Source organism: Bos mutus, unplaced genomic scaffold (genome assembly GCF_027580195.1).
Source record: "Bos mutus isolate GX-2022 unplaced genomic scaffold, NWIPB_WYAK_1.1 CTG405, whole genome shotgun sequence".
NCBI classification, from domain to species: domain Eukaryota; kingdom Metazoa; phylum Chordata; class Mammalia; order Artiodactyla; family Bovidae; genus Bos; species Bos mutus.
This window is the reverse complement of record NW_027219891.1, coordinates 32,627-49,245: the sequence shown is the minus strand read 5'-3', so window position 1 is coordinate 49,245 and position 16,619 is coordinate 32,627. Positions and strand designations below refer to the sequence as shown.

General features: G+C 36.3%; 1 pseudogene; it reads right to left on the bottom strand.

The window, feature by feature from the left end:
• Positions 1 to 11,242: 11,242 nt before the first annotated feature.
• LOC102268974 (olfactory receptor 1165-like) lies at positions 11,243 to 14,003 on the bottom strand (annotated as a pseudogene).
• Between the last annotated feature and the right edge of the window lie 2,616 nt (positions 14,004 to 16,619).

The following is a 16,619-nucleotide window of genomic DNA, read 5'->3' as shown; positions in this document are numbered from 1 at the left end:
TAAGGTTATACTGCCTCCTGGGATAATTTTTGGGTTTTTATATTGACATTTTGCTTAACATTGACTCATTCATTAATTGAATCTAATTAACTTATATTAATTATTTGTAAATGTGATTTTAGATCATCTATTTTAATATATAAGGCTTCCATAGTGGCTTAATGGTAAAGAATACACCTTCAATGTAGGAGACACAGGAGACACAGGTTCGATTCCTGGGTGGGGAAGATTCCCTGGAGAAGGAAATGGCAACCCACCCCAGTACTGCTGTGGGCCTCTCTGGTGGCTGAGTCAGTAAATAATCCACCTGCAATGCAGGAGACCTGAGTTCAATCCCTAGGTCGGGAAGATCCCCTGGAGAAGGAGATGGCAACCCACTCCAGTATGACTTAGCAGCTAAACATTTTTGATATATATCTAAAATTATAAGTGAGTGTTAGTTGCTTTCTCGTGTCTGACTCTTTGAAAAACCACGGACTGTAGCTCATCAGGTTTCTCTGTCCATGTGATTCTCCAGGTAAGAATACTGGAGTGGATTGCCATTGCCTTCTCCAGGGGATCTTCCCAACTCAGAGATCAAACCCAGGTTTACTGAAGACAGATTCTTTACTGTCTCAGCCACCAATATATAATTAAATATATAATATAAAGTATGTATAATGTTATGAGAAACAAAATGATATAATTTATATTTATAAATTATATATAATTATATATAATTAATTATTATATTTACAAAAATAATTTTATACAAAATGCATTCAAGATACAGTGAAAATTACAAATTTTCTCTACCAATGAGTAAACCTCTGTTATGATGAGGCAAACTTGGAGAAGATGGGGAAGCAAGAGCTGCAATGCCTTAAAATGAATGGCCCCAAGATACAGACATAAAACTTCAGTAAAATTAGATGGATGGTCTGTTTCATCTTTGTTTTGTCCAGATCAAGTGTCAGGCTACAGACTCAGCTCCATGAAGGCCTAGTTGATATCCACTACAAACAACCCTAGACATAAATAATATGTCATCAGAATATTTTTTCCAATAGCAAGAGGGACTGGGCAGATACATTGTAAATATCCATTATTATTCAGGCTATTTTAACAAATGGCTTTCCTTCAACATTTGAAAATATTAGCAACACCCTGGTATATTAGGAAGACTGGAACCACTGTTTTAGTTTATTGATGCAATACTCATATCAATAACCAAAGAGACTGAAAAATTGATTTGGTGTTCAACGTTAGCAATTTCAAATGATTTTGCAGAAAATCAGTGGATTAATGGTAGGTTTGTATTCAAATTGGAACTGCTGCTGCTGCCAAGTCACTTTAGTCGTGTCCGACTCTGTGCGACCCCATAGACGGCAGCCCACCAGGGGATTTTCCAGGCAAGAGTACTGGAGTGGGGTGTCATTGCCTTCTCTGCAAACTGGAACTAGGTTTATGGAATTACAGAATTCTCTGCATTTTGCAATTTCCCTGTTGCTCACTGCTGCCACTTTCAGTAATACAAATCTTAATTGTGAAAACCACTTCATGCCATATTAGTGCAAATTAAAATGTTTCTGATCATAGAAAGGGATCATCTATAGTTTGTGGAATAATCTATATGAGTGGTAGCTCCATCTTTTCCACTTAATTTGCAAGATACAGAAAGAAACATGAACTGATATGAAACCAGATGTTCTTGATTAATTTACTGAGAATTTCTTTTTAGGATTAATGAACCTCCAGTATATTTCTTCTCAGTATTCAAACATTCTTTAAGATATTAAAAGACTTTAGGCTTGCAAAAATGGCAGTATATTTCAATGAGCATGCCAGTAAAATGGCATTTTATTTCCAGGAACATTAGAAATATTAAAAAATACAAAGAAAAATTTAAAAGCTGAATTCACAGTCTAAATTCTGCCAAACTCTGGGTCTTATATTTCCCCCCATGACCATGAATATATGAAGTACACAGAATTGTAATTGGAGTATTACTCAGTGGACCACAAACCATTTAATTAGGTGAAACACTGTCTCTTGTGTCATTTTAGTGGATGGATTTTCTTCTAAATCATTAAAGATAATTACACCACCACATCTATCCCATTAATTACTTTTTTGATATTGAACTTTTAAAATAATAGGTATTCATTGAATAAACATAAAATGTAGACTTTGAAATATGGAAAAAATATAGAAATAATTGTTATTAACTGCATTTCAAATCCAGCATTCAAGTTTAGAGTAGAGAAATTTGGCCAGCTCTGCCTTAGGCAAAAGATAAAGATGGTCTTCTCCAGTGATGTAATGTGGATATCATTCACCCTGATACAATGTTGTGAGAAAAGCTTCACTTCTGTGATAAAACCATACTGAAAATCTACAATCCCAGTTTAATGTGAGAGAATCATTAGGTAAACCCATATCCAGAAACATTCTTCAGGATACCTCACCAATATTCCTTAGAATTGTCAAAGTCAAGAAAAAACAAGAAAGGAGTGAAACACTGTTTCAGACCAGAGGATACTGAGGAGATGTGAAAACTAATCCAATGCTGCACCCGGATTACATCTCAGAAAGAAAAGAGTGTATTAGTGGGAAAAAACAAACCAGATGGAATCAAATTAAATTTAAATTTTAGTCATCATAATGTACCTTTAATTCTCTCTTAAATTTTATTTTACTGTGGTAAGAACACAATATGAGATCTACCTCTTAAGATATTTTTAAGTGTACAATACAGTACTGTTGACTACACATATAATTTTATACAGTACAGCTGTGTGTGTCTTGCTAAACTGAAACTTCTTGACCATTGATTTGTAAATTTCTGCTTCCCTCTCCACTAGCCTCTGGTAGCTATTATTCCACTCCTTGATTCTGATATATCACATAAGTGGAATCCTGCAGTATTTGTCTTTCTATGACTGACATTTTCATTTAGCATAATGTCCTCAAGTTTCATCCATGTAGTCACATATTACACAATTTTCTTCTTTTTAAAGGTCAGGTTGTATTCTACTGTTCACATATGCACCTGCATTCTTTTATCCAACTATCTGTCCATAGATATTTCAGTGGTTTCCACTCCCTGGCTATTGTGAATGGTTCTACAGTGAGTGTGGGAATGCTAACATATTTTTAAAAGCTTGACCTCAAATTTTTAGGATAATACCCATAAGCAGGATTTCTGGATCATGTACAGTTCAATTTTCAACTTAATAAAGAACCTCTATACCATTTTCCACAGCAGCTGCAACATTTTGCATTCCTACTAACAATGTACAGTGAGGTGTGATGAAAACTGAAATATCTTTGCAACTTATTTTTTAAATTAAAAATTATATAATTTATTCTTAAAATGTCATCATTCACATTAGTAGTCCCATTTTATTGTATCTCCAATACTACAACCAGCTCTGCTTTATGCCAACATACTATCAATTCTGAACTGAAAAAGTGTAAATGAAATAAGTAGCTCTCAGTATCCCCACTTTGCATCATTTTGCTACAACATTTGCCAGACTTTGCTTTTAGTATCTGTGACTGTCAGTGTGTTGGGGCCAGGTTGAGGGGTAGTTTTGGGGAGTAGTAAGCAATGCTGGGAGGGATTGGGGGCAGGAGGATAAGGGGACAACAGAGGATGAGATGGCTGGATGGCATCACTGACTCATTGGATGTAAGTCTGAGTGAACTCTGGGAGTTGGTGATGGACAGGGAGGCCTGGCATTTTTAAAAGAGTTATTGAACTTAACTAAAATATTTTTAAACTTATTATTAACTAAATAACAACTAATTAGTGAATGCAAACTTAAAATTTCCTAATAATGTTGGGCTGGCCATAAAAGCTCATTCCAGTTTTTCCATAACATGTTACAGAAAAGCCAGAACAAACTTTTTGACTAACCAAATATACACATTTCACAAAGAAGTAAGCAAGACACAACAAATCTAATTTCCTGGTCCAGAAAATTGGTATGTGAAGTCAGGGTTTGAACACAATATTTTCTTTGCATAAATAGATAATAAAAATCACAGTTGCTTTAGGGCCTCCTCCACTAATAGGTTCCCTGGTGGCTCAGACAGTAAAGAATCTGCCTGCAATGTGGAAGAACTGGGTCCAATCCCTGGGTTAGGAAGAGCCCATGGAGGAGGGCACTGCAAGCCACTCCAGTATTCTTGCCTGGAGAATACCATGGACAAAGGATCCTGGTGGGCTACAGTCTCTGGGGTTGCAAAGAGTCAGACACAAATGAGTGACTAAGCACACCAGTAACAGCCATTACTGAAGTAATTGCTTAGAGTACAGTAATTGCTTGGAGTACAGTAACTGGCCTTGGAGTACAGAATGAAGCAGGGCAAAGGTTAATAGAGTTCTGCCAAAGAATGCACTGGTCATAGCAAACACCGTCTTCAAACAACACAAGAGAAGACTCTACACATGGACATCACCAGATGGTCAACACTGAAATCAGATTGATGATATTCTTTGCAGTCAAAGATGCAGAAGCTCTATACAGTCAGCAAAATCAAGACTGGGGCTGACTGTGGCTCAGATCATGAACTCTGTATTGCTAAAGTCAGATTTAAATTGAAGAAAGTAGACCATTCAGGTAAAACCTAAATCAAATCCCTTACGACTATACAGTGGAAGTGAGAAATAGATTTAAGGGACTAGATCTGATAGACAGAGTGCCTGATGAACTATGGATGGAGGTTCATGACATTGTACAGGAGACAGGGATCAAGACCATCCCCAAGAAAAAAATGCAAAAATGCAAAATGGCTCTCTGAGGAGGCCTTACAAATAGCTGTGAAAAGAAGAGAAGCAAAAAGCAAAGAGAAAAGGAAAGATATACCCATTTGAATGCAGAGTTCCAAAGAATAGCAAGGAGAGATAAGAAAGATTTCCTCAGTAATCAGTGCAAAGAAATAGAGGAAAACATTCTATTCAATTACAATAGAATGAGAAAGACTAGAGATCTCTTCAAGAAAATTAGAGATACCAAGGGAACATTTCATGTAAAGATGGGCTCAATAAAGGACAGAAATGGTATGGACCTAATAGAAGCAGAAGATATTTAGAAGAGGTGGCAAGAATACACAGAAGAACTGTCCAAAAAAGATCTTCAGGACCCAGATAATCACGATGGCATGATCACTCACCTAGAACCAGACATTCTGGAATGCAAAGAGAGTGGGCCTAAGGAACCATCACTACAAACAAAGCTAGTGGAGGTGATGGGATTCCAGTTGAGGCTATTTCAAATCCTAAAAGATGATGCTCAGAAAGTTCTATGCTCAACATGCCAGAAAATTTGGAAAACTCAGCAGTGACCACAGGACTGGAAGAGGTCAGTTTTCATTCCAATCCCAAAGAAAGGCAATGCCAAAGAATGCTCAAACTACCACACAAGTGCACTCATCTCACACACTAGTAAAGTAATGCTCAAAATTCTCCAAGCCAGGCTTCAGCAATACGTGAACTGCGAAATTCCAGATGTTCAAGCTGATTTTAGAAAAGGCAGAGGAACCAGAGATCCAATTTCCAACATCCCCTGGATCATCAAAAAAGTAAGAGACTTCCAGAAAAGCATTTATTTATGATTTATTGACTATGCCAAAGGCTTTGACTGTGTGGATCACAATAAACTGTGGAAAATTCTGGAAGAGATGGGAATACCAGACCACCTGACCTGCATTTGAGAAATCTGTATGCAGGTCAGGAAGCAACAGTTAGAACTGGACATGGAACAACAGACTGGTTCCAAATAGGAAAAGGAGTATGTCAAGGCTGTATATTGTCACCCTGCTTATTTAACTTACATGGAGAGTACATCATGATAAAGCCTGGGCTAGATGAAGCACAAGCTGGAATAAAGACTGCCAGGAATATCAATAGCCTCAGATATGCAGCTGACAACACCTTTATGGCAGAAAGTGAAGAAGAACTAAAAAGCCTCTTGATGAAAGTGAAAGCGGAGAGTAAAATAGTTGGCTTAAAGCTCAACATTCAGAAAACAAAGATCATGGCATCCAATCCCATCACTTCATGGCAAATAGATGGGGAAACAGTGGAAACAGTGGCAGACTTTTCTTTTTTGGGGGGTGGGGACTCCAAAGTCACTGCAGATGGTGATTGCAGCCATGAAATTAAAAGACCCTATTCCTTGGAAGATAAGTTATGACCAACCTAGACAGTATATTGAAAAGCAGGGACATTACTTTGTCAACAAAGGTCAGTCTAGTCAAAGTTATGGTTTTTCCAGTGGTCATGTATAAATAAATCTGAGCACCAAAGAATTGATGCTTTTGAACTCTGGTGTTGGAGAAGACTCTTGAGAGTCCCTTGGACTGCAAGGAGATCCAACCAGTCCATCCTAAAGGAAATCAATCCTGGATATTCATTGGAAGGACTGGTGTTGAAGCTGAAACTCCAATACTTTGGCCACCTGATGTGAAGAGCTGACTCACTTGAAAAGACCCTCATGCTGGGAAAGACTGAAGGTGGGAGAAGGGGATGACAGAGAATGAGATGGTTGGATGGCATCACTGACTCAATGGACAGGAGTTTGAGTAAACTCTTGGATTTGGTGATGGACAGGGATGCCTGTCATGCTGCAGTCCATGGGGTCACAAAGAATTGAACATGACTGAGCAACTGAACTGAACTGAATAGCAGTTAACTTATAGTTTTTTTCTTTTTTTTTTGATATGATACTGTCCTTGTGTTTCTCCCAATCACACTCTCTTTTTAATTTCTACATAATATTCACTGAATTGAATAAGAAGACTCTCATCATTTTTGTTTTGAGAGAAAAATATAATCTTGATGGCAAAAACTAACAAGGACAATAAAAGAAAATTACAGAATAATCTTACTAATGATCACAGAATTTTAAATTATACATAAAATATTGACACATTAAACCAATCAACTAATAAAAAGGTAAATATATAATTATAGTAATTTTCTTAGGAAAAAACACATATTTTGATATTAGAAAATTTTTAAAAATACAAGTTACCATATCAAAATATTAAAGGAGTTAAAATGAGGAAAATTAACTTGATAAATTCAACATTCACTCACTAAAAAACAAAATATAACAAACAGACACATACAAAACAAATATGTGAGATAACTTTGTTTAACATTTTAAGCATGAAATGTTTCCTTGTTAGATGAGGAAGTCAAGGGTACCCACTTTTATTATTTATTCAAAATTGTACTAATGTTTTCAGCTAGTTAACCAAACACAAGAAAAAAATAAAAAGAATAACATTGGAAACAACATATCCAGAAAATGTTTATTAGAGATTGTATGATATGCATGCTGAAAATCAAAAATAATCTACAAATAAATTATAAAATTATTAAAAAATATTGTTAGAGTTGCAAAAATGCATTGAATCCTAATTGAAAAACAATAAACATTTTACAAATGACATTTAAAATAGTATGAAAAATAATCACACATCCAGATTAATTTAAAAATATATGTAACAACTTTATAAAAATATGATATATCTTATATTGTAAAACATGAAGTAGATCTAAATTAACATAATAATGTAGCATGCTTATGATTTGGAAGACTTGAGGATGCAAACTTATCATTCTTTGCAAATAGATCTACAATTCTACTGTTTTTCTACACTAAATCTAAACAAGAATAATTCTAAAGTTTGTTTTAAAAGGTAAAAATAAAGAATATCTTAAACATTCTGCAAGATAATAAGTAACTTTTTAAGAGTTGTTCAACTTGATGTTAAAGCCTATTAGTTAAGGGTAGTTCTGATTATAAAACAGCTAGAAGCATACAGAAAGTCTAGGAACAGAAGTATAGATATACTGATATTTACTTTATGAATATTCTGGCACCACAAAGCAGTGTTAAAATGAGTGCATTTTTCAATAAGTATTTCTGGGGTAAATATACACCAATAAGTCAAAATATAAAATTAGATTATAGTCATGCCCCATCAAAATTTACTTTCAGTTTGAAATAAATATAAAAATCAATGTAAAAAGAGAAAATAAAACTCTGAATTGAAAATAGAGGAAGTAGAATAGAAAATATAATACTGTATGAAATTTGTGATAATTTAGCACATAAAGTATGATAATATCTTTGTTATTTTGGAGGTAAGAAGTGAATCTTAAATAAGATATTAAAAGCACTTCACTGTGTAAAGAAACAGTTTGATAAACATTAATTCATTAAACATAAGGAAATGTGTGCACCTAAATACATCACCAAACAAGTGAATAGACAAGCCACAATCTAGGAGAAAATATTCATGATACATACATCAAAGGACTTTTATTTAGAATGCATAATGAAATACATATTTCATAATAAAATATTAACAACCTAATAGAAAAATAGGTAAAAAAAAAAAAACTGAATAGGACCTTCACAAAGAAGTAAGACAAGTCAAATGACTAATAACTAAATTATAGGAATTCAACCACATTAGTAAAGTGGAATTGAATTCATCACCAAAATGAAGTACCCCTACTCATCCACCAACCTCAAAATACTAAAATGTCTGCTATGACAGTATTAAATATTGGCAAGAATGGACAATAATTAGAACCCACATGCAATATAGTTGGAATTTAAACTAATACATCTATTTTGGAAAATTGTTTGATGGCACCTAGCAAAATATCAGAAACAAGCGCCTTTGATCCAAAACATTCAGAGACAGAGCATACCTCACCCAGTGAGTGCTCATGTGCAATGCAGCACATACTTGTGTAAGAATGTTCATGCAGCATTTCCATTAAAGACAAAAAGGGTGAAATAACCAGGAGTGAAATTGCTGGCTCATATGGTAGTTCTATTTTTAGCTTTTGTGTGTGTGTTTGTGTGCGTGTGTGTGCAAAACTCCATACTGTTTTCCATGCAATATGCAATTGGCTCTACTAATTTATATTCTCACCCACAATGCACAAGGTTTCTCTTTCTTCCAATTCTCTCCAAAAATTGTTATTTGCAGACTTTATAAAGAAAGGAGGAGGGGCAATTTAGGAGTATAAAGTCTACAAAATACTCTGTATAAAATAGATAAGCTACAAGGATACCACTGCCTAGCTCCATAAGTTCTAGCTATTATCTTTTGTGTGCTGTGCTGTGCTCAGTCACTTCAGTTGTGTCCAACTCTTTGTGACCCCATGGACTGTAGCCCACCAGGCTCCTCTGCCCATGGGATTGGGTTGCCATGCCTTCCTCCAGGGGATCTTCCCCACCCAGGAATCAAACCCATATCTCTGGCATCACCTGCATTGCAGGCAGGTTCTTTACCCACTGAGACACTAAGTTTTAATAGTGTATAGTCTAAAAACATAATGAATCACTGTGTTGTGCATCTAAAATTATTATAACACTGTAAATAAATAATACTTCAATAAAGAAGAGGAAATAGCCAAATTCCACTTGTAGTAGAAGTATGAATAAACATATTATCATATCAATATATTTATTTTGTGGAACATTCTTCAGCAACAAAAATGGAACTACTGTTATAGTCAATCACTTAAAAATTCTTTTGAAAAAAAATGCTGAGCCAAATAAGCCAGACATAAGGGAATATACTCTAAAATTTTAATAATACAAATTTCAAAAGCAACAAAGTTAAATTTTAACTGTCATAAAAGATATGACCAACCTAGCATATTGAAAAGTAGAGACATTACTTTGTCAACAAAGGTCCGTCTAGTCAAGGCTATGGTTTTTCCAGTGGGCATGTATGGATGTGAGAGTTGGACTGTGAAGAAAGCTGAGCACCAAAGAATTGATGCTTTTGAACTGTGGTGTTGGAGAAGACTCTTGAGAGTCCCTTGGACTGCAAGGAGATCCAACCAGTCCATTCTGAAGGAGATCAGCCCTGGGATTTCTTTGGAGGGAATGATGCTGAAGCTGAAACTCCAGTACTTTGGCCACCTGATGTGAAGAGGTGACTCATTGGAAAAGACTGTGATGCTGTGAGGGATTGGGGGCAGGAGGAGAAGGGGACGACAGAGGATGAGATGGCTGGATGGCATCACTGACTTGATGGACATGAGTCTGAGTGAACTCCGGGGTTGGTGATGGACAGGGAGGCCTGGCATGCTGCGATTCATGGGGTCACAAAGAGTCAGACACAACTGAGCAACTGAACTGAACTGAACCTATTCTCTGTTTAGAAGAAAAAGTTTTGAACACAGCAATGAAGTTTGCTCCTAGAGGCATCAGAGAGGCACAGTGACTAGAAAAATGCTTACAGAAATGCTGTAAAGAGCTGATAATGTCTTTAATTTCTTGGAGAAAGCAACATATAAGATTATTATACAGAATTACTTGTCTATTTATCACATTTCATAATTTGAGAGTGAGAAAAAGAGAAAGGAAATGAAAGAAAGAGGGAAAAAAAAAGAAAGAAGACATGGAACAGAAATCATTTGCAAATTCTGAGGATTTTAGGATGTGGACAGCCTTTTGCTGTGCTGTGCTTAGTCACTCAGTCTTATCCGACTCTTTGTGACCCCATGGACTGTAGCCCACCAGGCTCCTCTGTCCATGGGGATTTTCCAGGCAAGAATACTGGAGTGGGTTGTCATGCCCTCCTGTAGGTGATCTTCCCTACCCAGGGAAAGAACCCAGGTCTCCCATATTGCAGGGGGATTCTTTACCATCTGAGCCACCAGGGAAGTCCATGGACAGTGTTAGATGATCATTATTTAGCCTATAACACTCTTAAAGTGAGACATAAACATAATTTTATTTCTTTTTTTCTTTTAAACTGAAGTTGATATTTTAAAATCACATTGCAGTTTAAAAATCACATATATATATATATATATACAATATACAATATAATATATATATATATATATAATATATATATATATATATTAATATATATATATTGTATATATATATATATATATATATATATATATACAATATAATATATATATATTGTATTGTATCCCATTGTGTCTCAGTCACTAAAGAATCAACATGCACTTCAGGAGACATGAGTTCCATCCATGGCTTGGGAAGATCCCCTGGAAGAGAGCATGGCAACCCACTCCAGTATTCTTCCCTGGAGATTCCCCATGGACAGAGAAGGGGTCTCAAAGATCACACTAATCAGCGAATAAGCACACATTTGAAGAAAAATGTAATAACCATCAACACACTGTGTAAAGTACATTTAAGAAAGTGCTCTCCTCTATCTCTCTTCTCATTCAAAATTACATTAGGTGAGAAAACATTTTGGTGTTGACTAATTTTCTGATGGTCTCCTTCACATCATTATTTCTAAGGCTGTAGATAGGGGATTTAGCATGGGGATCACTACTGTGAAAAGCACAGTGGCTACTTTGATGAAGAGCCATGAGCTTCTGGAGTTGGGTACCCAGTAGAGAAGAAGGATGACCCCATGGAAAATGGTGATGGCAGTCAGGTGGGAGGCACAGGTGGAGAAGGCTTTTCAGAGTCCACCAGCTGAAGGCATCTTGATGATGTGACAATTATGAAAACATAGGAGGTGAGAATAATCAGGAGGCAACACACCTCATTGAGAGTAGAAATGATAAAACATGTCATCTGACTGAAGTAAGAGTCAGAGCAAGAGGCAGAGACGATTGCAGAATGCTCACAGCCAAAGTGATGTATGACGTTAGAACCATAGAAGGACAGCTCCAAAAGAGAACATGTGATTGTCAAGGACCACGTTCCACCCCATGTGTAGGTTCCAGTGACCAGGAGGCTGCAGAGCTTAGGAGACACAGCAACTGTGTAGAGCAGGGGGTTACAAACAGCCACAAACTGGTCATAGGCCATCACTGCTAACATGAACATCTCCGTAATCACAAGTGTGCAACCAAAGAAGAACTGCAGCATGCAACCCATGTAGGAGATAGTCCTTGTGTCCACAACCAAGATCTCTAAGAGTTTGGGTGTGGTTATAGAAGAGTAACAAAAATCAAGAAAGGAGAGATGGCTGAGAAAGAATTACATGGGGGTGTGAAGTTTGGGATTGATTCTGATGGTCACAATCATACCCAGGTTCCCCACCACAGAGACTGTATAGACAGTGAAGAAGACCAAGAATAGGGGCACCTGGAGCTGTGGGTATTCTGAGAAGCCTGAGAGGATGAAGGTGATTCTGACTCTGATTTCTCATCCATCACTATGGTTTCTGCCAGAGAAAACCAGAGTTCACCCTAAGCAACCAGACATGACAGAAATAGAGGGTATTTTTTTTTTCCCCAGCCTGGACAGGGGACTGGTCTGCAGTGGTGAAGTCTGGGATTTCCCAGGAATACGAATAAGACACAGTTGGAGCCCAAATGGTATACCGTGTGTCTACAGGTGTGGAGCGTGCAAGTCAGCTTCTGATGGAGGGGCAAGGAGAGGATGGACTGGGAAGAGCTGAGTGTCACGGTGACTCAGAAAATGTCCTTGTTTGAATTTCTCCCAGCTCTGTCTCCCTTTTCTCCACATGGAGAATTCCTTTCTTTAGCTTCATTTAATTGAACTTGTTGATTGTGCTTGCAAATTCTTATGTTTGTTCAGGCCATTCTAACTGCTCAAGATGTCCTGTTTTTCTCTCACTTTTCCTTAGTGCTCTCCGATCAGAGAGAGGCTTCCCAGGTAGTGTGGTGGTAAAGAATCCTCCTGATAGTGCAGGAGATGCAAGGGACATGAGTTCAATCCCTGGGTCAGGAATATCCCCAGGAGAAAGAACTGGCAACCCACTCCAGTATCCTTGCTGGTGAAATCTGATGGACAGAGGAACCTGGAGGGCTATAGGCCATGGAGTCACCAGTCACACAACTGAGAGATCCAGAACCCACCTCATCAGAGAAGCCTCAGGTTTACATTCCCTTAATGATTTCACCAACTGGCCAAACCTTGGTAAAAAGTCACATATTGTATCTCCTAGAGAATATGAATGATGTCTTGTTAACAATTCTAGACTCTTTAATCAAGTCAAATTTAACTTGCCTTCAAATTTAACCTCAGTCACTTATTAATATGTCTCTGACAAGTTAAGCTCTCTGAAACCTTACCTATAGAATATAATTCTATTATAAGAATTTGTTTTTACTACACAATTATGTATAAAATATAACTTAAATTAGTGAATTATTTTCTAAAACATTTAAGACTTTAATTTTACATGTAATAAATGCCCCCCACCAAATTTAGTTTAGAATACTGGAGTGGGTAGCCATTCCCTTCTCCAGGGTTCTTCCCAACCCAGGGATTGGACCCAGGTCTCCCACATTACAGGCAGATTCTTTACCAGCTGAGTCACAAGGGAAGACCAGAAATACTTGAGTGGGTAGCCTATCCCTTCTCCAGCAGATCTTCCTGACCCAGGAATCGAACTGGGGTCCCATGCATTGCAGGTGGATTCTTTACCAGCTGAGCTATCAGGGAAGTCCAACTTTAATTATTTTCTAAAACATTTAAGACTTTAATTTCACATGTAATAAATGGCCCCACCAAATTTAGTTTCTTCTCTTGTATTTCTAATGCTGTTTTTCATGTTTACTTTCAATTTGAAATATTTGACCTCAAAATATTCTACAATGTAGCACTGCCTATAATTTTACGAAGTCTGAAATGGTGCAAATAGTGACTAAGAAGTAGAAAAAATGCATACACGGAGGAAATCTTTTTCTTACTTAATTATTTTCTAATGTTTCCTTCTTAGCTGTACATTTCCATTAATGTCTCAAGCCATCAAGGCATAAGCTTTGTTTTGTCCATTTTTCCCTGTCCTTGTCTGTATCTCTATGATTTCCTTTCCATCCAAGGTTAAGGCTGTGAAAAATGTAATTAGGGCAAAATGAACATATTCTTCAAAATACACTCCCATCTTTATTGCTAGCTACCACCCATCTACTCAGCAGCTATCTTTATTTAGCCTACCTACAGCCATCCTTCAGGACTAATTTTCATTCAATCTTAGTTTAAAATCATGCTCAAATGCTTACCCATATTCAAAATCATCTCCATACAAATTACCTGCAAACTGAACACTTCTGTCTGGATTTCTGTGATCTCTAAAAGAACTAAACTACCAATGCAGCAGACATAAGAGACACGGGTTCTATCCCTGGGTTGGGAAAATCCCCTGGAGGAATGTATGTATTCTTGCTTGGAGAATCCCATGGACAAAGGATCCTGGTGGGCTATAGTCCATAGGGTGGTTTATAAAGAGTCAGAAAGGACTGAAGTGACTTAGCATGCACAGTATCACTGCATTATCTAGACTGCTTGATAGCTACTTCTTTCATTTTACTCACTGCAGGAATTTTTATTTTTGTGCACAAAATACACACATTTTGGTATATAAAAGCATTATTACCTTTTAATATCAAATACCAGGCAACATATTTCAGACTACTTTGGGGTTTAATTCAGAACTCAAATTTGCTGTACTGCTCCAAATTGCTTTCACCTGAATGATTTTAAACTCAAAAAAATTAATGCAAAGTCTGGCATATTTCTCTACAGTTTTATAGATTTCTTTTTAATATTTCCCTAATTTTTTTAAAATTATTTTTAATTGAAAACAAATAACTACTACTTGAATGTCCACCAAAGGACATCATTCAGCTATATAAGCAAAGTTCAAAACTAAATGCATCCCATGAATATTAAAAATATAAGAAATAAGTTCAATATCTTGTATTCTTACCCTTTAAATGAATTAAATGAGTACCATTTCATTGCTACTGCAGTTGCATAGGTGCTTCTCTGACAAAATTATTGTTAATTTCAGAGTTTCCCACATCAGAATTAAAGTAAATCACTTAAACAACTCACCAGAAGCCATATAGTCTTTATAGACTGATTTACTGAATACTTCTTTAATTTAAATAAGAATTTGAAAAGTATTTAAAAAAATATTTACATTTAATTAAAATTGTTATAGCTTGTAATAAGAGTATTGTAACCTCTTCCAAAGTATATTTCAGTAAAGTCATCAAGAAAATTACATTGTTTTTTTTTCATTAAAAATAGAGACACTCTCAAGGGTAAGCAATACTTGTAAACTAAACTTAGGGATCATGCTGTATATTTACGTCTACCTGAGTGACTTTGGGGATTCACATCCCAGAGAATTTTGATTGGGGTGTTTTCCATGAGCTACAAACAAGACAATTTAAAGAAAATCCTGTCATTTCAGTTCAGTCACTCATTTAAAATCCGACTCTTTGCGACCCCTTCTGAATCAAAAAAGACGCCAGGCCTCCCTGTCCATCACCAACTCCTGGAGTTCACTGAGAAAGAAAAAATCATCCATCAGTCAGTGATGCCATCCAGCCATCTCATCCTCTTATTCATCCCCTTTGTAAAAAACCGCACACTGAATAAAATCCCTCCCAGCATCAGAGTCTTTTCCAATGAGTCAATTCTTCAAAACTGAATATACCAAAGTACTGGAGTTTCAGCTTTGTGCATCATTCCTTCCAAAGAAATCCCAGGGCTGATCTCTTCAGAATGGACTGGTTGGATCTCCTTTGCAGTCCAAAGTTAGGCACTCTCAAGAGTCTTCTTTTCAACACCACAGTTCAAAAAAGCATCAATTCTTCAGTGCTCAGCCTTTCATTTGTTGGGATAGTCCAACTTGTCAATATCCATACATGACCACTGGAAAAATTCAACCTTGACTAGACGGACCTTTGTTGGCAAAGTAATGTCTCTGCTTTTGAATATGCTATCTAGGTTGGTCATAACTTTCTTTCCAAGGAGTAAGTCTTTTTTAATTTCATTGGCTGCAGTCACCATCTGCAGTGATTTTGGAGCCCCAAAAATAAAGTCTGACACTGTTTCCACTGTTTCCCCATCTATTTCCCATTGAGTGCTGGGACCGGATGCTATGATCTTCATTTTCTGAAAGTTGAGCTTTAAGCCAACTTTTAAAATACTCTCCTCTTTCACTTTCATCAAGAGGCTTTTTTTGGTTCCTCTTCACTTTCTGCCATAAGGATGGTGTCATCTGCATATCTGAAAATCCCGTACTCCTCATTTAAAGTATAATTTATTTTAAATCATTAAATCCTATAGGAAGCTTGAGCATGTTTATCTTTCTATCTTAGAAAAATAACACTAGCAATCAACCTGTTATATTTATTATGCAAGACATGAATTCCAAAATTCAGAAAGAGAATATCACAATTACTGTCCAAGCATAGTGTTGTTCCATTAGGCCAAGCATAGTGTTATGTTTATTTCAGTCTTTCTTCTAATTTTCCTTATTTGGACATCTACATTTTTGTAAAAAACACATTTAATATCACACTGAGTAGAAATACAATATCATGGCATTTGCAGTTATTATTGTATCCCAATGTTTCCCTGTTTTATTAAAACTTGTTGAATATACATTTTTTGATAATGCAATTGATAGGTTTGCTGAACTATGTGGTATATTAATGGTCTATTTCATCATAATAAACTGCTGCAGATTCAGTGGCTTGAAAAATACTCATTTATTAATTCATAATTGTGTATGCCCGAAGTTAGGCACAACACACCTAGTCCTTCTTTTCAAGTTATCACAAGGCTGAAATAAAAGTGTGATCAAGTTTCTCATCTAGAAATTGG